Source organism: Helianthus annuus, chromosome 17 (assembly GCF_002127325.2).
Source record: "Helianthus annuus cultivar XRQ/B chromosome 17, HanXRQr2.0-SUNRISE, whole genome shotgun sequence".
In the NCBI taxonomy this organism is placed as follows: Eukaryota; Viridiplantae; Streptophyta; class Magnoliopsida; order Asterales; family Asteraceae; genus Helianthus; species Helianthus annuus.
Genome location: NC_035449.2, coordinates 21,684,929 through 21,711,584, shown reverse-complemented (window position 1 = coordinate 21,711,584; position 26,656 = coordinate 21,684,929). Strand labels below are relative to the sequence as shown.

The 26,656-nt window shown below is 39.3% G+C and overlaps 1 long non-coding RNA gene across 1 annotated transcript in view; it reads right to left on the bottom strand.

Annotated features, from left to right (window-relative positions):
• The window catches only part of LOC110925710, a 34,565-nt gene extending 8,542 nt beyond the window's left edge, over nucleotides 1-26,023 (bottom strand). The window contains exons 1-2 of the long non-coding RNA XR_004886341.1: nucleotides 25,925-26,023; nucleotides 20,096-20,152 (exon numbers count right to left, since the gene is read on the bottom strand). This is a non-coding gene — a long non-coding RNA (uncharacterized LOC110925710). The remainder of the gene's footprint in view (nucleotides 1-20,095; nucleotides 20,153-25,924) is intronic.
• Nucleotides 26,024-26,656: the final 633 nt, after the last annotated feature.

The following is a 26,656-nucleotide window of genomic DNA, read 5'->3' as shown; positions in this document are numbered from 1 at the left end:
AAGATTACAAAAGTTACATAAAAGTTTACTTATGTCTGAATCATGAAGCGGAATCTTGTTGGTTTGAGGGTTGGTTAAATCATACTTGATGTTTAAAAGTTGTTTTCTTGTTAAACCCGTTAATCGGACACTTGTAACACGATTAATAACATTTAAACTTTAAAATAACATGCTGATGTACTTTTTCAGCCGCCTTCAACTGGCTGTAAACGGACTTTAATAAATCGAAAAACGGAATTTCTGAAGCCTAAATCGTGTCTTTTCGAAAAAAGAAGAAAATGGCGCTGGAATTGTATTTTTCTAAGGTCGGTTACTATTTTAAAAGTCTGTTTTCGTAACAGCAGCTAAGGCTGATTTTAACTGCAGTAAAATGGGTCATACGTTTTCAGTCACAACTTGAAATCTAAACCGAACCAGCCCCTGAAATTTTTATCAAAGATGGTCACTGATGTATTTGTGACCCCCAACTGGAATTTCGACAAACGGACTTACGAGGAATTCTAGACGAATTATTCCGTAAACTGTGATCAGAATGTGACAAATCTGATCACAGTTCGGTAAACGATTTTCTATAAATTATTGATAATGAACTAGACCCCGATATTTTTACGCAATAATTTGTGGGTCGAATAGGACGTTCCGCAAAAATTTGGGAATTTTTGGAATAAGTTAAGTATTTTATTTAATCATCCGAAAACATTCCAGTTTTTCAGATATTAAAACTGAAACGACAAAGGTAGTGTTTTGCGTGTTAAAACGTAAGGGTTGATTGTTGACGACCATGGGTTGATTTCAAAAAGAAAAAGATGTGCGTACTAGCACGGACACTCCCGTTTTTAGGGGAAGTTCTGGCGAATTTTTCTAAAAATACCAAGACTTAGAAAAATTATTTTTCTAACAAGTATGTTTAACTTTATTTCTCGGAATTAAACCTCGCCATGAGTTTTGACATAAAACTTTAAAGTGTTGGAAATGAGACTTGAAAATGTATTTTGTCAATACTTTAAGTCACCAAATACATAATACATGTACGAATACCCCATCCTTGGGAAGGAATCTATTTATACGATAATTAAGAAGTATAAACACGAAATAGTTGTCTAACTATTTCCCCAAGAACGTTAAAACTCTAAGCTAAGGCACGGCCGTTCGTCTAATAGATATTAGCACGTTGTAGGTTGTCGTGTTGCAGACCGAGTTTGAGTTGCTGTTATCGAGGATGCACTACTGTGAGTTCATGTCCCCCTTTTCTCTTAACTGTTTTCAGTTTTCTAAACTGCGGGGGTGAAATACATGTTACTATGATTACGAGTACTTTTTACATGGTATGGTTAGCGTAAGGAGGGTTACTACTTAGATCATGTGAGTGGGTAGGCGGGAACTGGAGGCCATTAATCCTCATTGTAGGACCGAGGGACGTAAGCGGTAGATCTATCTGGGTGTAGCGAGCCCAACCCCAGGCCCAGCAGAACGGACCTTGGGGTGACTTTGTGCCCAACGCAAAATCCGCTAGGTTTGAGTCTTCCTACTTGCACTTCACACATATCAATGGCCTTGCAAACCATTGGTGATCTCTTTTCCTTATTTGCTACATACCAGGGTTTTTATACTTACAAGGGTTTTACATACTCACTTACACATGAACTCGCTCAACATTATGTTGATTTTTCCAACTTACATGTATTTCAGGGAATTAAAGGATCTGGCACGGTATGCTCCGTTTTCACGCTGCGTTAAAGTTACGAGGTCATCCAAGTTTAAGGGATGTGACTTTTTCCTGGACGAGTCACAGTTCTTAAACTGCGTTTATTTCATGTTGATGTTTGTGTCTTCTGAACAATGTTTTTATGTCATCAAGTTGTAGTGTCAGTTGCTTGAGTCAACGCCTTAAGACAACGTTATGTCATTGATGTTTTAAAACTTAAATCAATGGATGATCTGCATGGTTTTAATTTCATATAGCTTTGTTGTGATTAAGCTATGGTATTAAGAAGTCACACCAAATAAACCCACGCTTCTGCAAAGCCAGGGTGTGACAGCTTGGTATCAGAGCTCTGATCATAGCGAAGTAGGATTCTTTCTCGAGTCTAGACTATGATCACTAGGGCTCTCACGAAAACATTTTTACACTGCATACCACTTAAGTCCAGATCCAAAATATTTTTACAAACGTTGAGCACATTTTATTTATTATTGTTAGGCTCAGTCTGGGAGGCTGAGGCTCGGTCTGGGAGGCCGAGGCTCGGTCTGGGAGACCGAGGTAGTTGTCTAGTGGGACTAGGGAGTCAGTCTGGGAGGCTGGGAAAATTGTCTAGTGGGACTAGGGAGTCAGTCTGGGAGGCTGGGAAAATTGGCTAGTGGGACTAGGGAGAGCAGTCTGGGAGGCTGAGAGGCTAGTGGGACTAGGAGAACTATTTGATTGCTTATTGGTGACCAATGTGTTTACTTGATTATATGATTCATATATGTGCATATCTGTGGTTGTATTACAGGCACTATGTCTTCATCGAGCAGGGTTTCAGACCCAGTGGCAGTAGACTCTGACGACCCGATGTACACTGATTCAGAGGTTCATACATCAGATATAGACAGCACTGACGAGGATGCATTCCAGCCTTTTGCTATACCCGATTTTGGGGATGACATACCTCATGCTGATGGTGTTCCTGCCGGGGATCTACCTCTTGTGGAGATCCCTGCTCCTGTTCCACTCGCTGCATTTCCTGCAGAGGATTTGCCACACGATGTTGAGTCCGATGACGACCTCGATCTATTCGAGGGTCCCCCTGAGGACCACCATGAGGGCGGGGCCCAGATTGCAGACGATGTCGCTTTTCCGTTAGTTGAGATTCCTGATGAGGAGGCCCATTCTGATTCGTCGATTCCTGATTCTCCTGAGTCGGTAGCTTCCTCTGTTCCACCACCTATTCATGCTGATATACCCGCTGAGCCTGATGTTGTTGCTCCTTTTCCTGACCCGGTGCCTCTAGAGCCCGACCATGCACTCTTTGCGGCTCATGTCGACCTCAGTATGCTGACACCCGGAATGGGTGGATAGAGGCCGATGATGATGTTCCACCTTTTGTAGTACCGGTTGCACCAGCTTTAGCTCCTTTTGATGCACCCTTGTTCCCCACACACATTACTGATGCGCAACGCACGGATCTGCCCATCACATTTCTCCAGGAGATCCCTCCGCCGCGTCCTGGAGAGGGCCCCTCTCATCAGCCTTTTGGCCATGCACCTTTTCTGACCGGAGGGGATCAGTTTGCACCGCAGATCCCTCACCATACTGCTGTTCCCCCTGTTCCACCGTTCACTGTACCACCTTTTACTCCACCCAGCGGAGGCAGCTCAAACAATAACGGCAACAACAATCCGCCTCATGGTAATACTAAGTTATTAAGGCATACCATGATACATTGGATATCTATAGCAAGTTTGCTAATGCCATTCATATATTGTAACGTATGTGCAGGGTGCACCTACAAGCAGTTCTTAGACTGCAAACCTGTAAACTTTGATGGCACCGGAGGTGCTGTTGCTTTTGTTCGTTGGGCAGAAAAGACAGAATCAGTTCTCCGCATGAGCAAATGCGCTCCAGATCAGAAGGTTACCTACATCTCTGGGCTATTCTTGGACGGAGCCCTGTCATGGTGGAATTTACAAGTCCAAACACTTGGTGAAGCCACAACCTACGCATTGACATGGAACGAGCTGAAAGATCTCATGCGCAAAAAGTATTGCTCTCGCGCTGAGATCCAGAGGTTGGAAACTGAGTTTTGGCATTTGAAGATGGAAGGTCCGAAAATTGCGGAATATGTTCAGAGGTTTCACGACCTATCACAGGTGGTACCTTATATGGTCATGCCAGAATTCAAGCGGATTGAGCGCTTCATTTGGGGTTTAGCTCCTCAAATCATTAGTATGGTGACCACCTCAAAACCGGCAACAATCACCGAGGCGATCGATCTAAGCGTAGCTCTCACTAAGGAGGCTATCCGCCTAAACAAGTTTTCTGATGTTGAGCAAAAGAAGAAGGAGACTCATGTATAGTCGTCCGGGGATAACAAAAGAAAATTCTCGAATTTCAAACAAGGCACAAGCAGTGATGGCAGGAAAGGAGAACCAAGCGCACCGGTTCAAGCTATGACTGGTACTGGAAGGAGAGGAAAGGGATATATGGGTACTCATCCCAAGTGTAACTCCTGCCAGCGTCATCATTCTGGCCGATGCGGGCCAAAAGTATGTGAAGCTTGTGGAAGACTAGGCCACTTGAAGGATTCTTGCTGGGCTAGTACTGGCCGGGGAGGCCAAGGAGGATTTGGAAATAGAAACAATAATCGTGGTGGTATTGGGAATCGCCCACCGGGGAACAATGGAGGAAATGGGAATCGAGGCAGCAATGCGAATCAAGCTAGTAATATGAATCGTAACCAAAACAACAATCAAGCTGGGAATGGAGCAGGAAATGGTCAAAGAATGGCTTGTTTTAACTGTGGTGACATTGGGCATTTTAAGAGGAACTGCCCGGAATTGAACCAAGCACGGGGAAGGGTTTTCAATATCGAAGCGAGGGAAGCGCGCCAGGATCCCAATGTTGTTACTGGTACGTTCCCTATAAACCAATGCTTTGCATCCGTTTTATTTGATACTGGTGTCGATTATAGCTTCGTATCGTTAGAATTTAAGAATATGCTTGGTCTAGCCGCTAGTAAACTAGATATCCCCTACTCAATTGAATTGGCGAATGGAAAGTTAGGAGAAGCAAATGAGTTATCAGAGGTTGTGTAATCGAGTTAGGAGAGCGTGAGTTTGCTTTGGATCTACTACCAGTCCAGCTGGGAAGCTTTGACGTAGTAGTAGGAATGGATTGGTTATCAAGTAACAAGGCAGAAATTGTTTGTCACGAAAAGGTCGTTCGCATCCTAACTGAAGATGGTGAAACAATTGTGGTTCATGGAGAAAAGCGTGATACGCCTTTGAGGATTATCAGCTGCTTGAAAGCGCGAAGGTGTTTACAAAAGGGATGTGCTGCCTTCCTGGCACACATTGTAGATACGAAAGCTGCTGAGCCGAAAATTGAAGACATCCCCGTTGTGAGGGAATATCCTGAAGTCTTTCCAGAAGACTTGCCAGGATTGCCGCCCCAGAGGCAAGTGGATTTCCGTATTGACTTAGTTCCAGGCGCTGCGCCTGTGGCTAAGGCACCTTATAGACTTGCACCTTCAGAGATGCAAGAATTGTCGACACAACTCTAGGAGTTACTTGACAAAGGTTTTATCCGACCAAGCTTCTCACCTTGGGGAGCTCCGGTCCTGTTTGTCAAGAAGAAGGACGATAGTTTTCGTATGTGTATTGACTACCGGGAGTTGAATAAGCTGACGATCAAGAATAGATACCCTCTGCCAAGGATCGATGATCTATTTGACCAACTGCAAGGTTCAAGCTTTTACTCAAAGATCGATCTTCGATCTGGATACCATCAGTTAAGGATACAAGAGGAGAGTATCCGGAAAACAGCCTTCAGAACTCGTTATGGACATTACGAGTTCCTAGTTATGCCGTTTGGGCTAAGCAACGTGCCTGCTGTTTTTATGGACCTAATGAACCGAGTCTGCAAGCCGTATCTAGATAAGGTCGTGATTGTATTCATCGACGATATTTTGATTTATTCAAAGACAAAGGCTGAACACGAACATCACTTAAGAGCTATCCTGGAGTTGCTGAAAAAGGAACAGTTGTATGCCAAATTCTCGAAGTGCGAGTTTTGGCTACGTGAAGTCCAATTCCTTGGACATGTGGTGAATGGGGATGGGATTCATGTGGACCCCACCAAGATTGAAGCAATCAAAAATTGGGAAACTCCAAAGACGCCAACCGAGATTCGACAATTCTTAGGCTTGGCTGGTTACTATCGAAGGTTCATTGAGGATTTTTCAAAAATCGCTCAATCACTGACACTCTTCACGCAAAAGGATAAGAAGTTTGACTGGGGAATCAAACAGGAGGAAGCATTTCAGTTGTTGAGGGATAAGCTCTGCAATGCGCCGATCTTAGCACTACCGGAAGGTACAGATGATTTCGTGGTATACTGTGACGCCTCACGTCAAGGATTGGGTTGCGTTTTGATGCAACGCCAGAAAGTTATAGCTTACGCGTCACGTCAGTTGAAAGTACATGAAAAGAACTATACCACACACGATTTGGAACTAGGCGCAGTGATATTTGCATTAAAGACTGGAGTTGCTGAAAAAGGAACAGTTGTATGCCAAATTCTCGAAGTGCGAGTTTTGGCTACGTGAAGTCCAATTCCTTGGACATGTGGTGAATGGGGATGGGATTCATGTGGACCCCACCAAGATTGAAGCAATCAAAAATTGGGAAACTCCAAAGACGCCAACCGAGATTCGACAATTCTTAGGCTTGGCTGGTTACTATCGAAGGTTCATTGAGGATTTTTCAAAAATCGCTCAATCACTGACACTCTTCACGCAAAAGGATAAGAAGTTTGACTGGGGAATCAAACAGGAGGAAGCATTTCAGTTGTTGAGGGATAAGCTCTGCAATGCGCCGATCTTAGCACTACCGGAAGGTACAGATGATTTCGTGGTATACTGTGACGCCTCACGTCAAGGATTGGGTTGCGTTTTGATGCAACGCCAGAAAGTTATAGCTTACGCGTCACGTCAGTTGAAAGTACATGAAAAGAACTATACCACACACGATTTGGAACTAGGCGCAGTGATATTTGCATTAAAGATCTGGAGACACTACCTATATGGTACGAAGTGTACAATCTTCACAGATCATAAGAGTTTACAACACATATTCAACCAGAATGAGCTGAACATGAGACAAAGACGTTGGGTCGAATTGTTGAACGATTACGACTGCGAGATAAAGTACCATCCAGGGAAGGCAAATGTGGTCGCCGATGCCCTAAGTCGTAAAGAAAGGATCAAGCCCATAAGGGTTAGGGCTTTGGAGATGATCATCCAGACAGATCTTTCCCTGCGCATTCGTGCCGCGCAGAAGGAAGCTCTTAAGGAAAGAAACTTTGAAGAAGAATATCTCCGTGGGATGGAGAAGCAATTAGTACCAAACAAGGAAGGAACATTATGTTTTATGAAAAGGATTTGGGTTCCTCTGTTTGGTGGGTTGAGAAAAGTTATTTTTGATGAGGCACACAAATCACGGTACTCTATTCATCCCGGTGCGGATAAGATGTACCAGGATCTTAAGGATTATTATTGGTGGCCCAGGATGAAGAGCGACGTTGCTGTTTATGTTAGCAAGTGCTTGACGTGTGGCAAGGTGAAAGCTGAATACCAGAAACCTTCGGGACTTCTGCAACAACCTGAAATTCCCAAGTGGAAATGGGAACAGATTTCAATGGACTTTATAACGAAACTGCCCAAGACGCCCAGGGGTCATGATACTATTTGGGTGATAGTTGACCGCCTAACCAAGTCCGCGCACTTCTTGCCAATCAAAGAGAAGGACAATACTAGTAAACTTGCGGAAATATACATGAGAGAAATTGTTGCACGTCATGGAGTGTCTCTCTCGATCATCTCTGATAGAGATGGACGTTTCATATCAAGGATTTGGCAATCCTTTCAAGAAGCTTTTGGCTCACAATTGAATTTGAGCACTGCATTCCATCCGCGAACTGATGGCCAAAGTGAAAGAACTATTCAGACATTGGAGGATATGCTGAGAGCATGTGTAATGGATCTTGGTGGTAGCTGGGATAAGCATTTACCATTGGCCGAATTCTCATACAACAACAGCTACCACACTAGTATTGGAGCCGCGCCATTTGAAGCTCTTTACGGACGCAAGTGTCGATCACCCCTATGTTGGGCTGACGCAGGTGATAGGCAGCTTGTTGGTCCCGAAATCGTCCAAGAAACAACAGACAAGATTGCGCAGATTTGAAAACGCATCGAAGCGGCTCGCGAAAGACAGAAAGCCTATGCAGATCAAAGCCGGAAACATTTGGAATTCCAAGTTAGAGATATGCTTTTATTGAAAGTTTCACCCTGGAAGGGTGTGGCACGCTTCGGAAAGCGTGGGAAGTTGAATCCGCGTTACATTGGCCCTTTCAGAATTCTGCAAAGGATTGGGCTTGTAGCCTACAAGTTGGACCTACCTGCTGAACTCCATGGTGTTCACGATACATTCCATGTATCCAATTTGAGAAAAAGTCCAACACAAGATACAGTGATCATTCATGCTGACGAAGTTCATATCGACAACACGCTCCACTTTACTGAAGAACCTGTTGAGGTCACGGATTGGAAAGTTAATAAAACTCGCAGGAGCAGTGTCAAACTCGTCAAAGTTCGTTGGAATGCTAGGCATGGACCTGAATTCACGTGGGAACGTGAGGATCGAATGAAAGAGAAATACCCCCATTTGTTTCCTAAGAACCCTGCATCTTGTAGCAGAACTTAAATTTCGGGACGAAATTTATTTAACGGGGGGAAAATGTGACAACCCTCACCAAACCAGGTATCCGTACAAATTAATTAATATTTAATTACCGCTTAATTACTGTGCTTGCTTACAACTGTGATTAAACTGCTTACTGATTTCTGATACATACATGCTCAAGCATCACATTTTATACTGTCGCTCTATTATTTATGCACAAACACCAGTGACAACCCTGATGCACAAAAAGCACAGTGAGCACACTATACGGGATACCCATCAAACATGCTGACATAACCAGCATCAGGCAGACATTGCCTCTAAGGCCAGTATGAGCCGGGAATAGTTTACTACACTAGTAGTGAGTGTAGGGAGGTGAGGATTGTAGAACTACGTCACTAGGTGAAGTTTATAGTGACCGGATGTGCCTAAAACGTACTTTAAGTACAAAATTCTGCACTTTAATACAAAACTTAGCATTTTAAATTACTAATAAAGTGCAAAAACATTGCAGAACGGTCCCGTATATTTTCCTAAGTGTCGGGAATAATTTATTGTTGGTGCATATTTGTGACAACAGCTTAGATTTGGTCTTTGGATATCTTGTAATTAGTTCAACGATAAACAGTTAGCGGGTTTAGCTTTGTATTAGTGAGATAATTGAGTTTGGGCTAAACTAAACCCACATTGGGTGATGGGGGGCGAATTGGGCCTGTCCAATTCGCAGCCCATGAGGTTTTGACCTAGCCCAGTTGTAAACCTTGTGTTATATAAACAAGGTTAGACATTAGGGTTTAGGTTAATCAGCCAAAACAGAGTTTGAGAGGCATTAGAATTCGTGAGAGCTAGACTTGGACGAATTTGAGTGTGTGGTTAGGGTTTTGATTGATTGTGATTCAGTTTGATAGATAATCAATAAAAACCCGGTTTGAAAGTGAATTGCTGATTTCTATTTCTACTCTTTCTGCTATATTCTGATCAAGAGGATTCCGCACTCTTGATCGGATTGACAATTCTGTGAAGATCCATACACATCAAGGGGACCTACAATTGGTATCAGAGCATTAGGCTCTTGAAGGGTCGGTTCAGAATTGGCTGCTGCAGAAAACTAGGGTTTTGGATTGTGGTTAAAAAAAATTCGAAATTTTTGTGTTTGTTCTTGGGATTTTCGAAATTTTTAGGGTTAATTTGATCTGTTTGCGTAATTAATTTTGCTGTTTAAGTGTTTTTGGTTGCAGGTTTGGTTGACTTTTGAAAGGATTTTGGCAAGAAAGTCTTGAAGATTCGAAGATTGTTCTTCGTGTTCTTCGTATTTTCTTCAAAAAATTCTGCTGATTTGGTGTTTAATTTTGCAGGAAACTGTTTGAAGAATCTGGAAAATCTTTAGAAATTTCGAACAGATTGAGTTTCCAAAATTTTCTAGCAAATTTGCTGAAATCGGATAAATACTCTAACAGACCAGCGAAATTGTGATCTAGTAACTCGGTGACCGGCGAAATTAAAATCCAAAGGCGACTTTGGTAACCGTTATAATTGTCCTCAGCGACATTATTACGGTGATCGGCGAAGTTACAAGACGTCGTGCTAGCGAAATTATTTACCAGCGAATTTGATCAGCTAGCATAATTACCCAGCGAATTTAATTGATCAGAGGAATTACCCAGCGAATTTAAGTGATCAGAGGAATTACCCAGCGAATTTAAGTGACCAGAGGAATTAATCAGCGAATTTGTTCCAGCGAATTTAAAAAGTCAGCATAATTATATCTACTCTACCAGCAAATTTATAATTTCTCTATCAGCATATTTAACTTGGCTTGCCAGCATAATTAGCGTAACCCGGCGAAATTAACTTGGTTTGCCAGCAAAATTAGCTAGAGGAATTAAAAGGTGGAGTAAAAAAAAAAACTTTGGAAATTTCCGAATTGGGTTTTCGACATTATATATCATTGGATTCGTTTTTTCGAGACGATTCTAAGGGTATAATTTGGTAAAACCAGTTTTCGGAAAAATTTTGTACGGTTTTATCAGTACGGTTACAGTAAAACTTGTTTTAAGATGGTTAAAATGGATAAGGTCAGTGAGACTGTTAAGAATTGGCCAAAGCTGAGAAACGTTAAAGAATATGCTGTCTGGAAGGAGGAGTTTGAATCGGTTGTGAAGAGTGAAGATACCAGAATGTGGTATTGTATGATTGATGGATATGTTGCTCCTACACGTCGTGTAGAAGGAAGGGTTACAGTGATGTCTTATGACAAGATGGATGAATCTGAGAGGCAGGTGGTTGATGCTGAGAAGAAAGCTTTAGCTGCAATTAAAATGTCCTTACCTGATGGCATCAAGCATACCTTTACGAAGTACACTAATTCAAAGGATATGTGGGATGCATTAGAAAAGCGATATCAGGGAAATGCAGATGTTGTGGTAGAAGAGAAGAAGAAAGCTGTTGAGAAGAAGGCTGCAGAAGTTTCAAAGGGCTTGAATGGTGTGAATGAACTTACAACAGAGGTGAAGGTAACATCAGAACCTGTAAGTCATACATGTCATAATTGCACTGAACTACAGGGTCAAGTTAACAGACTATCGGAGCAAAACAAAATTCTATTAGCTGAATTGGAAAAACAAAAAGAGTCAAATGTTCTTTTGATTAAAAGAGAGTCAAATTGCTTAAATGAACTCAAATCAAATGAACAAGAAATCAACAGTTTAACAAGCAAAATCAATGAACTCTTACAGATCATTGATTTGGCTCGTGAAACTGTGAAAGATAAAACTAATGAATTTTCTGATAAGTGTAGGGAATTGGCCGTTGCACAAGACCAAATTGTTGAACTTAAAGGAAAGTTAGACAAATTTGGAAATTCTTCATTAGTTAGGACTCAAATTCAAAAGGGGTTGAAAAAGAGTAATGATAAAAAGGGTTTGGGGTTTAGTAAAGCCTCATCTTCTAAAGATCAAGATTACTCATTTTTATCTGATGAGAATGAGTTAATTGATTTTGTGCCTACTACACCAGTTGGAGTGGATCCGATAGCTGTGGACTTGCCAAGTAGTCCAGAAACTTTGAAAGAATCTGTTGAGTCTAACAGTACACCTCATAAATCGGATGAGGATACTGAAGACGAAAAGAAGAAAACATTTAAAAAGAGATTTAAGAAAAAGAGAATTTATAAGACAAAATCTTGTTTTAAATGTCACACCAAAGGACATGTGGCGAGCTGTTGTCCTTTGAAGAAAAACAGAGGAAAAGTTGATGAGGTTAAGGAAGGGAATAGGGTTGGTTTGAATAATAATATTCAACAACATTGTCAATATAATCAACCAAGATTTCAATCTAAAACTTCAACATCAAGACGATTTGATAGACCAAGAAGCAATTCTACACAATTTAGTCATTTTAATGGTAAATCAAATCGGTTTCAAAGTCAATACAAAAATTGTGGATATCAAAATCGATACCAGACTTTTGGTAATCGAAATTTTCAAAGAAGAAACGAACATAGGGGTTTTAGTAACTCAAATGTTCAACAACATCCAAAATTTTTCCAAAATTCGTGGTATAATAATGGGAGAAGAAGGTATCAAGATAATAATATTCAAAGGTCAGAAAATCCGAGATTTTATTGGAACTCTCGCGATCAAAGACCTAGTGGAAATTATAAATCTTGTTCAACAACGGGTAACACATGCAAGACACCAGTAAGGTGTGATGGATATTGGTTACAAGCATCTTATGTGGATTTACATGGTCAACCCAAAACCGGTCAGGTTTGGGTTGTTAAGTCTAACTGAGTTGTTGAGAATGTGAAGGATGACCAAGAAGGACTGTTGATGTGTTCGACAGTGGTTGTTCCTGTAAAGCATATGAGGTGAATAGTAGGTTAACATAGGTAACGAATTATTTACTTCAGTGATGGTTATGATTTTTCTAAACTTCAAAAGTGAAAAACTAATTGTCAGATTTAGAGTGGGAGTCTGTTTGTGTTTTAAATTTGTGTTTTTAAAACTTGCTCCATAAAAACAAAAATTTAGGGGGAGAAATTTCCCTAAGCCAAAAAGAGTTTAGTTAGTGCGTGTGTTTAGGGGGAGTAAGTTATAAAATTAAAAAAAAAACAAAAATACAAAAACATTATAAAATTCAAAAACATAAAAAAAATAGAAAATCAAAAACGAGTTATCACTGTGTGAAAAAGAAGAAATGATAGTACATTGGCAAGTTAGACTGTCACACTGAAACTGAAATTAAATTGCTTAAGTGTGATAGCAGCTTCATTATACGATGTACCAGTAGGCAAAAGCATGAACTAATCAACTTACCAAAGTGATATAAACCTAAACGAACTGAATATGAGTGGGGAACACATCAGTGGTGTATGGTTTAATGACCTTAATTCTTGCGTTGATAGATTGCCAAAATCTGAAGTTTTGGGTCTTTATACTGTTATTTCATCTAGGGATATCTTGGCTGTCTGTCTGTTAGAACTAAAATTGTACATGACCTCAGGAAAGAAAGTCACTTGGAATTAGCTCATTTCTATTTGAATGTCTGTATGTGTCCCGATACACACAATTTTGATCTGATTCTGAAATCTTCTCTGAAAAAAGTCGTGTACCTCCTCTGCTGCATCCAGATATATGCTGACCTGGAGGTGCTAGGCAACGACAGCTTCTGCTGCATCCAGATACATGCTGACCTAGCTGTACGTTGTCGCGCTATAGATCTAATACACCCGAAAGAGGCCCTCAAGTGCCCAAAAGAAACCCAATAAACCTATATCAAAATGAGAATACCTCATTTGATCTGTATATTATACCATCTCTGCTAAAGATCTATTCTGTTCTCTTCTCAACCTATTCCCAGTTAAGATTTCAGAAATCTGGATTGGACATGTGAAATATGTAGTAGGGAAGATACTTGCATGATAGAGTGTGCTGTTTATATTTCCAGGATTTGATTAGTATTTATTTGGGTGTTCATAGTTAAGCAATCAAAACATGATAACACATATTATATGCAGATCTAGACACCGTCATGATATCTTAAAGGATTACATCAGTATACTCACCTACTACGATGAATCTTTGTGCATACCTTGATCGTGGGGGTATATCCTGTTGTGGGACACGCTAATATTTCAGTAAATAAAATTACTTTAACGTATCATATGGTAATGGTACTTGAAATGTTCATGCATTTTGTTTAAGTGGACAAACATACTGGTAATCGTCTTGAACTGCTTTTCACGAAAAATTAAATAAAGAATTATCTAATAGTGTGAAAACAGTTTGATTGTGCTGATATGATCTTCTTGCACTTGATACTCACAAAAAGAAGTATTGTAAATATTTTTCAGTTTAGTTTTATTAGTTTAGTTTGTGTTGAAAAATATTAAAAATACCAAAAAGATTTCTTTTTAAAAGGATCTCCCATTTTGAATTGACAAGTTGTTGTCTTTGCATGATAAGATAAAATATTGGTTTATCTTTAAATGTGAAAAAGGCTAATGGTTTTTCGAGATACTTGCTTGTGTTTCTAAACAGATTGATGCAGTTATCAAAATGAAGTGCAGAATACAAGTAAAGTGCAGATTGAGAGTGAAGTGAAGAATGTGGGAAGATGCATGGTAGGATCCTTCTACTACATTGCAGAAAGAGAGAGATTTGGAAGAATTGAAGTTTACTTGCTAAACCAAAGATTGCTAGTTCACTGTTCTACAACAAATGAAAGTTTTGCAGATTGGAAGCATCAGCTAAGGGGGAGTTTGTTGATGTCAGAAACTGTGTAGCTGACGCTATCCAAAGACCAAAAGAACACAAGATGTTTGAAGATAAAGTTACACTATGAAGCTATTGTTGCAAAAATATACATAAAGGACCTTTTTCGGCATAATTAAACATTTTAACGGAGCGGTATTTAATCGTATAACCGGACATTACCCGGGACACTAAATTTTTGTCAAATACCTTATCTTATTATTTTTGGCTAGTCATGATCCCCGTATGCCATAACACCCACTAAAAATCCTATATCTAATATAAAATATCAAATTCTAAAACCTAACTTATACTTACATTTTAGTCACAATTTTTCATTTAGACCCCCCCCCCCCCCCCCGCAAAAAATTTCAATTCCCATGTGGACCCACCAAATATATCCACCATGCCTTCTTGATTTAATCTAATTTTTTATATGGATTTGTTGCTTGTTGAACTTGCTAAATCATGTAAGATATCTATAAGAGTAAGGTCCTTTAGATATCCATCATTCCTCAAAGATTGCACACTCCACTTCATTACTCCCTCTCTCACTTACGGTTCCCCTAAACCGAAACCACCCTCACCTCCATCCAAGATTTAAGCCCCATTCAAGTTACAAAGTGAGCTATGGAGGTGGTATCTTGAAGAACCTTCAAAGGAGCATTGTTCTAGTATTTTCATCATCTTTTTTTTCTCATCATTTTCACACAAGAATCATCCCTAGCTATAAGCTAGTGGTAAGTTTCTTTACACTTGGTTCATCTTGTTTAAATTTATGGCATGTTGTATGATGTGTTGTTGTTTAGATCACCAAAGATCAAAAGATTAAAAGATGTTAAACAAAAGTAAAGATTACAAAAGTTACATAAAAGTTTACTTATGTCTGAATCATGAAGCGGAATCTTGTTGGTTTGAGGGTTGATTAAATCATACTTGATGTTTAAAAGTTGTTTTCTTGTTAAACCCGTTAATCGGACACTTGTAACACGATTAATAACATTTAAACTTTAAAATAACACGCTGATGTACTTTTTCAGCCGCCTTCAACAGGCTGTAAACGGACTTTAATAAATCGAAAAACGGAATTTCTGAAGCCTAAATCGTGTCTTTTCGAAAAACGAAGAAAATGGCGCTGGAATTGTATTTTTCTAAGGTCGGTTACTATTTTAAAAGTCTGTTTTCGTAACAGCAGCTAAGGCTGATTTTAACTGCAGTAAAATGGGTCATACGTTTTCAGTCACAACTTGAAATCTAAACCGAACCAGCCCCTGAAATTTTTATCAAAGATGGTCACTGATGTATTTGTGACCCCCAACTGGAATTTTGACAAACGGACTTACGAGGAATTTTAGACGAATTATTCCGTAAACTGTGATCAGAATGTGACAAATCTGATCACAGTTCGGTAAACGATTTTCTACAAATTATTGATAATGAACTAGACCCCGATATTTTTACGCAATAATTTGTGGGTAGATTAGGACGTTCCACAAAAATTTGGGAATTTTTGGAATAAGTTAAGTATTTTATTTAATCGTCCGAAAACAGTCCAGTTTTTCAGATATTAAAACTGAAACGACAAAGGTAGTGTTTTGCGTGTTAAAACGTAAGGGTTGATTGTTGACGACCATGGGTTGATTTCAAAAAGAAAAAGATGTGCGTACTAGCACGGACACTCCCGTTTTTAGGGGAAGTTCTGGCGAATTTTTCTAAAAATACCAAGACTTAGAAAAATTATTTTTCTAACAAGTATGTTTAACTTTATTTCTCGGAATTAAACCTCGCCATGAGTTTTGACATAAAACTTTAAAGTGTTGGAAATGAGACTTGAAAATGTATTTTGTCAATACTTTAAGTCACCAATACATAATACATGTACGAATACCCCATCCTTGGGAAGGAATCTATTTATACGATAATTAAGAAGTATAAACACGAAATAGTTGTCTAACTATTTCCCCAAGAACGTCAAAACTCTAAGCTAAGGCACGGTCGTTCGTCTAATAGATATTAGCACGTTGTAGGTTGTCGTGTTGCAGACCGAGTTTGAGTTGCTGTTATCGAGGACGCACTACTGTGAGTTCATGTCCCCCTTTTCTCTTAACTGTTTTCAGTTTTCTAAACTGCGGGGGTGAAATACATGTTACTATGATTACGAGTACTTTTTACATGGTATGGTTAGCGTAAGGAGGGTTACTACTTAGATCATGTGAGTGGGTAGGCGGGAACTAGAGGCCATTAATCCTCATTGTAGGACCGAGGGACGTAAGCGGTAGATCTATCTGGGTGTAGCGAGCCCAACCCCAGGCCCAGCAGAACGGACCTTGGGGTGACTTTGTGCCCAACGCAAAATCCGCTAGGTTTGAGTCTTCCTACTTGCACTTCACACATATCAATGGCCTTGCAAACCATTGGTGATCTCTTTTCCTTATTTGCTACATACCAGGGTTTTTATACTTACAAGGGTTTTACATACTCACTTACACATGAACTCGCTCAACATTATGTTGATTTTTCCAACTTACATGTATTTCAGGGAATTAAAGGATCTGGCACGGCATGCTCCGTTTTCACGCTGCGTTAAAGTTACGAGGTCATCCAAGTTTAAGGGATGTGACTTTTTCCTGGACGAGTCACAGTTCTTAAACTGCGTTTATTTCATGTTGATGTTTGTGTCTTCTGAACAATGTTTTTATGTCATCAAGTTGTAGTGTCCGTTGCTTGAGTCAACGCCTTAAGACAACGTTATATCACTGATGTTTTAAAACTTAAATCAATGGATGATCTGCATGGTTTTAATTTCATATAGATTTGTTGTGATTAAGCTATGGTATTAAGAAGTCACACCAAATAAACCCACGCTTCCGCAAAGCCAGGGTGTGACACTAGGACCATACCATCCTCTTCTGTAATCATTGCTTTTATTCCTTCGTACCGTGTCATTTATTATCGTTTGTATTTCCTTCGTCCGTCATCTACCTTAAGCATTTTCTACCTTCATTACTTCATATACTTTCCATGTCATCTTAAGTTACATTGATGCATTTTTAATCATATTTCAATAACTTTCATTCCACTTGCGCTTCATCATCAACATCGGTCACGATAGTCCAGATCATGCATGTCTTTCGTTAATAGGGGAATAGAATCCCTCATCCTTCTTACTTACTTTCTCGCACCGTCCGCTACTCGGAACATATTTTATAACAATTTTCTTAGTTTTCACGAGCCATCTACTATACCATTCGAGATCCTTATTAAAAGTTATTCTTTGGTCACTTTCATTTCATTCTAACACTTTAAATTTTTATACTTTCCTTTCTTTCATACTAGGTGTTAACGGTCCTTTTATGGCCACACCACATATCTCTCATTATAGAATTTCATCCACAACCTTCCAATCATATACGTTCTCACTTCGGAACATTTTGACATGACACGGTTGACATTTAGAGGATCCTATTTATCATAGGTTGCATTTTTTTGAAACTTAACGAAACTATTGGTTTTGCCTCAAGAAATATTCTACAACATAGTTTAGAAAATATGTTAGTATGCCTAACATATTTCAATGACTTTCATTCTCTTACTTATTACACTTTTGTTAATTATATATATACTTTTCACTTCATTATATGTTACTTCATGCCATCATGCTTACGTCTTATTGACCTTTGTCATTTTAATTATGGTTATCATGCTTTTATTTCATAATTCCGGGTGTTAATAGCCACTTAGTGACCATACCGCATCCCTTTCATCATCCTCGACGTTGACGGCTACTTCGTGCCCACACCGCATACCATTCATCATCCCCGGTGTTTACGGTCACTTTGTGACCACACCGTATACCATTCATCATTCTTGGTGTTAACGGTCATTTCGTGACCACACCATACCGTTCATCATTCTCGGTGCTAACGGTCACTTTGTGACCACACCGCATACCGTTTTACCATCATTATTGGTAATATCATTATCATCATCATTTACACTCACTGCACCCACCATCTACAATTACATACTTTATTAGATACCGTATCATTCTTTTCTTTATCATTCATGCATTATTTGCTTTCAATAATTCATTTCCGTAGGTCATAAAACCATACTATCCTTCATTACGAACATTCTAGACATGTTAATCAAAACATATATTCATTCTTACACTAACTTCTTATTCCTTGTTCTTTAACTAATAGCCTTCGTGTTAGTCAACTTATATTCATGGTTTCATTATCATTCATGTTTACATTGTCCGCCATCTACATAAAACATTCGTTTCATTCATTAAATTTCTTTTTATACTTTCCTGCATCATAATTAACTCATTTTATCATACTACCATCAATTTATATTTCATACTTCATGCATTACCTTTTCATCCTTCATGTATATTTTCCCTCATCATTCTTAATTTCAAAATTACCTTAAACATTGGTTACGAGGCCTTAGAAACCGTTTAAAACAAGTCCCGTATTCAAAACAAACAAATTAAAAAAAAATTGCCAGCATTTGAAGTCCTCGCGGGCCGCGAAGGATAGCCTTTTAGCTATCGCGGGCCGCGACCGTTGTCGCGTGACGCGATGGTGATTTCAGTTGGGTGTCGCGCAGCACGACGCCCCCTTTTTCACATAGTGTTCGGTCTGGGTTGCTGCATCTGCCCAGCTCTAACCTTTTCTAAAAATACTAACTTTAAAACTCCATATCTATAGTTCTACTAGTCCGTTTTACTCGATTCTTTTTCCTACGTGTTCGTAATTTAAAAACGGACCCGTTTAACATCATCATTTACCTTAAAACTCAGTTTATAAACTAAATCCTATAATTCTCTTTTTTTATTCCTAACTATAAGCATAATCAAATTTATAATTTACTTACTTGCATAGCGCTTCGGAACGAACACACCTTCATTCGAGCTTTCGGTTTGAGTTCAAGTATTTTAACTCTAATACTTGAATCCCTCAAACCTGGGCTCTGATACCAACTTGTGACGCCCACTTTTTCACATTCGAAAAAATACAAATAATGACATACTATTTTTAACGAAAATTGGGCATGACCCGTTCGTACTATAAGCATTTCCCTGCTTTTAACAATCACCGTTCAAACTAAAATCTACGACACATTTCAAAAGACATGAAAGTTGTAACCATACAAGATTCCATCAAAAATGTTTTTGTCCAAACTACCAAAATAAGATTTAAAATCCTAACTTACTTACGAAACATCCTAGACATAAACTTAACATTTACATTATGAAAGTGTTTTGACCCATTTACAAAGACGACTTAAACCGGAAGCGCATAAAAGGGCAATGTGGTGTGTTCGATCCAAGCTCGCCATTATCAAGAGTGAGATTCACCTACATCCATAACACAAACTTACAAGTTAGTTCGGTTAAAACATATTACTAATACATTTTGCTTTTCATCATTATTTAACCCGTTACCAGGTCATTATTTCTTTACATCTTTTCATTCAACTTCTCATATGACAATTCCGTTTAACGGTTATAGCACCATCTTAGTCTCCGTCATCATCGCTCATCCTAATTTATCCGACCCGTTCTCACGGATCATACTTATCCTTACTTTTCCAATTTTCCATATTTCACTAGTTTGGCTTATAAAAGTCATCACTAGCTATCTTAATTTCATAACAATTTCATCTTACTTGACCCGTTTAACTACGGGTCAATACATCACCAAGAACACCTTATTCTCATACTTTAGACCCATTTGTACGGGTCGTCAATAAACGTTTCCCTTTTTCTACTAACAATTCGGATTAAGACATTTTACTATAAATTTCCGCATAGAACATCAAACAATTATTTACATGAGAACTAACACAAAAATCTACTTTCTACATGAGCGAAGTTCATATGAACTTACCGGAGTCGTGCGCTCCGATTGCCTTTGCTTGGTTTGATTCCGCTCCTTTCTTCGACCCTATAAGGTGCATTACATACGCGTTTAGCTTTCGCGTTATACATCACTTACGCACATTTACATCATTTACCATAACGTTCATTATTCACATTTATTTTTATATTTTTTATACCATCATTAGATCATCAATACTTCAATTTCTCATGTTCATACATAACCAATTTAACTCAAACATTTCGTCGAACACCTTATGTGCGTACTACTCAACTAGCATAATGTATAAGCATATTAAGCACATTCCTACCAAGTCTTTCTAAAATCATGGCACTACATCATAAACACATAAATTCATCGAATATTCAGATTTCTTTAACATCAATAAGCATAATTCAAGTTCATGTATCATACTACATCTATCATTACTTCAAAACCATCATAAATTTTCATGTGGGTTTCATACATAAATGAGTTTACATGAAAACATCAATATAATTCGAATTTCATACTTCATTCAAGTCTTATGGACTAATTATAACCTTCTATCATCAATATTCTTACATACATTCACGGATTACACAAAACCCACCAAATCAAACATCACCAAATCACAAATTTCGACTTACTTGATAATAGGAGTCAAGATTGTATTTCCATATTTATGCCAATTGTAATTATTCTAGGGTTTTGTAAATAACTATATATATTGAATGAATGAGAATGGAGGAGGCAACTTAGCATTTACTATCGAAACCTAACATGGTATCAAGAGACCAGGCTTGTTAATCGCAGTCGTCTCCTTCGTCCCTTCCCCTCCCATTGCTTCTGCTTCGCCTCTCATCTCCTCTCTTCTCATCCCACACCATGGATACTAAGCTTCATCCTGCCTCCACTGTCAATAATATCAAAAGCCTTATCCCCGTAACCCTCGAGATGGATTGCGGCCTTTATGCTTCCTGGAGCGAACTTTTTCGCCTCCACTGCCGTGCATTCCAAGTTATTCAGCATCTGTCCCGGAAGCCCACCGCTGAATCGTCTTCGTCAAAGGAACCTGACAAAGAGAAAGACAAATCCACCCAACCAGTCGACGACTCGTGGGATCGACTGGACGCTATTGTCTTGCAGTGGATTTATGCGACCATATCAAGTGATCTTCTACACACTATTCTAAAACCCAATGCTACCGCGCACGAAGCATGGGTGGCTCTCGAAAATATCTTTCACGACAACAAAAGTTCCCGGGCTATTCACCTTCGGCACAAGTTCTCCAACACACGTCTCAGCGGCTTTCCGAATGTTTCTGCATATTGTCAACAGTTGAAGGTTCTTTCTGATCAACTCGCAAGTGTCGGAGCTCTAGTCGATAATCAGAGTCTTGTTCTTCAACTCATCAGTGGGTTGAACGAACAATATGAGGGAATCGCCACTATCTCCAAAATCAGGATCCTCTTCCCAGCTTCTATGATGCTCGTTCTAAACTTATCCTGGTGGAATCTCGTAAAGCTGAGCAAGCCCTTCAAGCATCTCAAACCGCCGGTACCGCACTCAACACCAACGCTTCTCGATCAACTACCAATACCCACGGACCGGGTGACTACCGCTCCGACGGCCAATATGGTGGTCGCGGCCGTGGACGAAACTCGCGTGGCAGAGGACGTGGCCGAAACTCGGGTCGCGGGCGTGGTAACAACAGCCACAGTTCATGGCCAAACTGGAACTCTTCGACAAACCCATGGACTACACAGTGGGCCGCCCCTCCTCCTTGGGCCTCCCAGCAGTGGGCCGCACCTACCCAGCAGCCATGGGCCAGTCCGCCACAGAATCAACAGTGGGCCGCCCCTCCTTGTCCATACCCGACACTCAACCCCACTCCTAGCGGTCCATCCTCTGCTCAAGAAATTCTTGGATCTCGGCCCACTCAGGCCCATCATGCCGCATATACCACCCGTACTCAATCTCCATTCGGACGATTTTGGAGCTGCTTATCAAATTCCATGCATTTACCAAGTGTACTAGTCAGTGTCAAAGCCGATCGCAAATGAAATGCTATACGATCGAGCTGGATTGGACGAGACCATGGGAGCATACATCTTATTTAATCAGCTAAGTCCTTTCCAATTTTGCCCTTGGTCTTTTATTTCTTATTTTTTTTTAGTTTTTTTGAGTCGGTTTCCATCTTACATTGAGGGCAATGTAAAGTTTAAGTGTGGGGATGGAAACTATCGTTTAGTGTCTAGTTAGTAGTGTCTTGAGTCTTAAAAAAAATACAAAAAAATAAAAAAATGAAAAAATGAAAAAATGAAAAAATTAGAAAATGTCCTTTGAAATAAGAAGTTTGCAAAATAAAACGGAAAATGATAGAAAAGTCGAGTTTTTGTTCGGGTTGAAATAATAATAATATGAGATAATTTAATCGTGCTTGTGTCTAGTTTGGGATATGCGGGTAGGCCTGGTTCGGTTTTGAGTTCCTTTGATCTTAAATATACCTAAATGTCGGTCTACTAGTGGGTTCTCATCTAGGGAAAGTGGGAAAATTGAAACCGCCAAAAATAACATAAGGGGCACCGTTATAAGTTAAAACCGTTAGAGTTTGTGATCATAAGAAAAAAATAGAATAAAAAGTGAGCTAGAAACTAAATGAAAGTAGCCACTTCTATGTAGTCTGGGTTGGGGATAGTGACTCTACAGCCGAATTACCGCTAGGGTGTGTGAAATCGACCGTGCAAAGCAAGAAAAAGAAAAAAATAATAAAAAGTACCGAAACTAAGTAGTCTGTGGTTGGGGATAGCAACTCTACAGCCGGATTGCCTCTTGGTTTGGGAAAGCACCGTCTAGACTCACGGAAAAAAAATGAAAAAAAAGAGAAAAAAAATGGAAAAAAAATCTGATTGTAAACTCTCCTGGTTTTGATATAAGACGGTTGGGAATTGGTCCAGTGATCGTTCCGTTTGTCCTATAAGTTTGAGGTGGGAGTAGATGGTCCTGTAATTTCTAGTGTGAGACCCTAGGTAGATTAACCGTACTTGAACCTAAATTGCATGATAAGGGCTTGGAACGGGGTTGGGTTTAAGAGGATCAATATACTTGCAATCGCGGCTAACACAAGTTTCGATTTTAATAAGTAACATAAGCTTTGGCCCGAATGATTATCTCGACTATGATTCCGTTTTGCATAATTCTTTTTCGGGGACGAAAAAGGTTAAGTGTGGGGATATTTGATGTGGGGTAAAATACGCATATTTGTCCCGTGTAAAATGTATAACTTTTGTATAGTTTTTATTTGTTTTATTTAGTTTTTGTATTATATTATATTAGTTTGTGTTTTGGCAGAACCTGGTGCAAATGGAGCAAAAAAGAGTAATATGGAAATAACCAGCCAGTTGGGTAGAGTAGGACGCCAATGATCGAAGGAAATTCGCCGCATGAAGTTTGGGCTGCTAAAATACCCGTTAGATGAAAGCTGCTGCCATTTGATATTGTTATTATTCGAGTATTTTGTGGGTCTGGCTTATGATCTTTCACATGATAAAAAAAGAGAGCCTCATGTAAATGCAGCATGTTTACGTTGACTTTGGGCCATGTTAATTAATCAATTTAACATGTTATGATTTATATGATAACCCTATTGGACTATGGTTCACGAGGGGATATGTATGCCAGAGGGGGGGGGGGGGGGGGGGGGGGGCGGCCCTATTAATCTTTTGAGGAGACAGCATCAAAATTAGACGGCTGCAATAGGGACACACGTTTGGAGGCATGCATTATCAACATTCTGGACGTGAATGAAAAGCCCACTTGGGCCGTGAAACATCATCAGCCCAGCAGAATTAGGTAATAGTGACATTGGGCTCTGCGACCAATATAAATCAACATTGGGGTAGCGACTTTTGAAGAGGAACATCGGAGGGGACGGCAGCAACGATCAGACGCACGAAGATACATTCTTAGATATTTTTTGAAGGCGATTTACATATGATCAAGGCTAAAGAATCATTGGATTGAAGGTCAAGAAGCTTGGAGAGCAAGGGATTAACGGGTTTCGCTACTTAATTTCCTTAGTTTTCTACTTTTCTTGTTTGATATCTATGAATTCTTGTTTGAAACTTCGTTTGATTGTTTTTAAGACCATGTTTCTCGGCTAGATCTTCATTAACTACCTAGGTTATGACAATAGTTTAATAAGTTTGGATTTTTATTCGGTTCTTGGCGTGGTTGTGGATTTTTCTTGTACTGTAAAAGCTATGGGAATTTAACTTGGTGCGTATGCGTGCTTGTGACTATTTTATTATTGATTATTGCTTCGTGTAATCCTTGGTGACGGTCTTTATCACATAATAGGGTTGTGCTAGGATTCTTGATTTAGGTGAGTGTCTATATCACGTAATAGGTCATTAATCCTTTAGGGTGAAAAGTGCATAAGTAACCTTAGAAACAATATTCGGTATTTAATAAAATCAAGTGTGCTGCTAAACTCGTCGCTGTGAGGCTCGAGGGTATTAATAGGTCTCGGTTTGGTTATAAGTCCTTAACGTTCCATTGTCTATTAAACCAAGATTAAAACCCGTAGTTGCCTTAGACATTCGCGCGGCAAGGTAGAGTGTCTTACATAGGCACTTTCAAGAAACTAGAGTACTGAAAGGAAAATCTAGAAAGCCGGTGAGCATAACATCCTAGGTAGTGCCACAAGAATCGCCTTGAGAGTGTTTGAGGGGCTTAGTGGTGTCTTAATAGGTTTAGCATTTAACGATCCCGGTTCCACACCACAAAATTATCGAATAGAAATCCCTTCTGAGTTTAGCCTGCGTCTAACCTAGGTAGTCTTCATCACCACTGGTCAAAACCTTCGTCCACATTCGTGTTTAGTCTTTTCTTTGATTTTTCTAGTTTAATATTTTATTATATTTTTTAAGATATTTAGAAACCCCCCAATCAATAAACAATTTAGTATGTCGTGTCAGTTTTAGTCTAGATAGAGTCATTAGCGTAATTCATTAGAGTCTCTTGGGTTCGATACTCGGACTTCCTTAGGCTATACTGCATCGATCGGTACACTTGCCGGTCGTGTGGTTTAGGGTTTAGAGAGTCTTAGTTTTATAAATTTAAAACTTAGAGAGTCTAGAATTAGGGTAATTTTAGTTGTTTTTAATTAACCCACATTTAGCACATCAAGTTTTTGAAAAAAAAATAAAAAATAAAAAAAATAAAAAAAAGAGTATAACTTTTGTCCCGTGACCGACGCGGATTGGGCCGGCTGCCCTGACACTCGCCGTTCCACGAGTGGATATTGTGTCTATTATGGTGATAACTTGATCTCATGGTCGTCTAAACGACAACCCACCATCTCTCGCTCCAGTGCGGAAGCTGAATACCGTGGCGTTGCTAATGTGGTTGCTGAAATCTGCTGGTTACGCAATTTACTGCTCGAACTTAAAAGACCTCTCACTCGTGCTACGTTAGTGTACTGTGACAACGTCAGCACTATTTACTTATCCGGTAATCCGGTGCAGCATCAGCGTACAAAACACATCGAGCTTGACATTCACTTTGTACGAGAACAAGTTCAACGAGGTCAGGTACGGGTTCTTCATGTGCCTTCCCGTCACCAAATTGCTGACATCTTCACAAAGGGATTGCCGCGGATACTATTTGATGATTTTCGTTCCAGTCTCAACATTCAGCAACCTCCCGTTTCGACTGCGGGGTGTAATAGGAGTCAAGATTGTATTTCCATATTTATGCCAATTGTAATTATTCTAGGGTTTTGTAAATAACTATATATATTGAATGAATGAGAATGGAGGAGGCAACTTAGCCTTTACTATCGAAACCTAACACTTGATGTTGGAGATCCTCAAGTGATTAACATTCCTAGTTCATGCATACGATAAACCTTCAATTTCCCTTTCAATTTGATGGATTTTGGGTTGTTAGGGTTTTGATTCTTCTGGCTCTTTCCCTCTCTCGATCACACGCCCCCAGAACCCAAACACTGACCTTTTTTTTATTAAGTGTTTTAATTCCACAATTTTCATTTCCACCCCCTCATTTCTTTTAGAACATGCCATTTTCCTTACATTTACATACTAACTTAGTTAACTTTTAGGTATATATAAAATCTAGACTTACTAAAACTTATAAAACTTTATAAATGGTAAAATTTATATTTACCATTTCTTTTCCATCAAATATTGCGATTATAATTTTTATAATATGACTTACGAAATTTGGGGTGTTACAGTACACTTGCCCTTTCGTGTGTGTTTTAATGTTGAAGTATAAATCATTTTTATAAATTTAAAACCGAATCGTGTGTTATATTCTTTGTAAAAACATGTATATATGCGCACACGTCAAGTTTTTGGCGCCGTTGCCGGGGATGTGGCGAGTTTTAGGAACGACCCGAGTCATTATTTTATCGGTGTATATACTTGTTAATATTTGTGAATATTTTCCTATTCATTTATTCGTTTATTTATTTGTTAATATTTCTTGTTTTTAATTCAATTTATTCATTTTCAAGCTCATTTTCATATACTCGTGAATTTTTATTCCATTTATTTGTTCGAA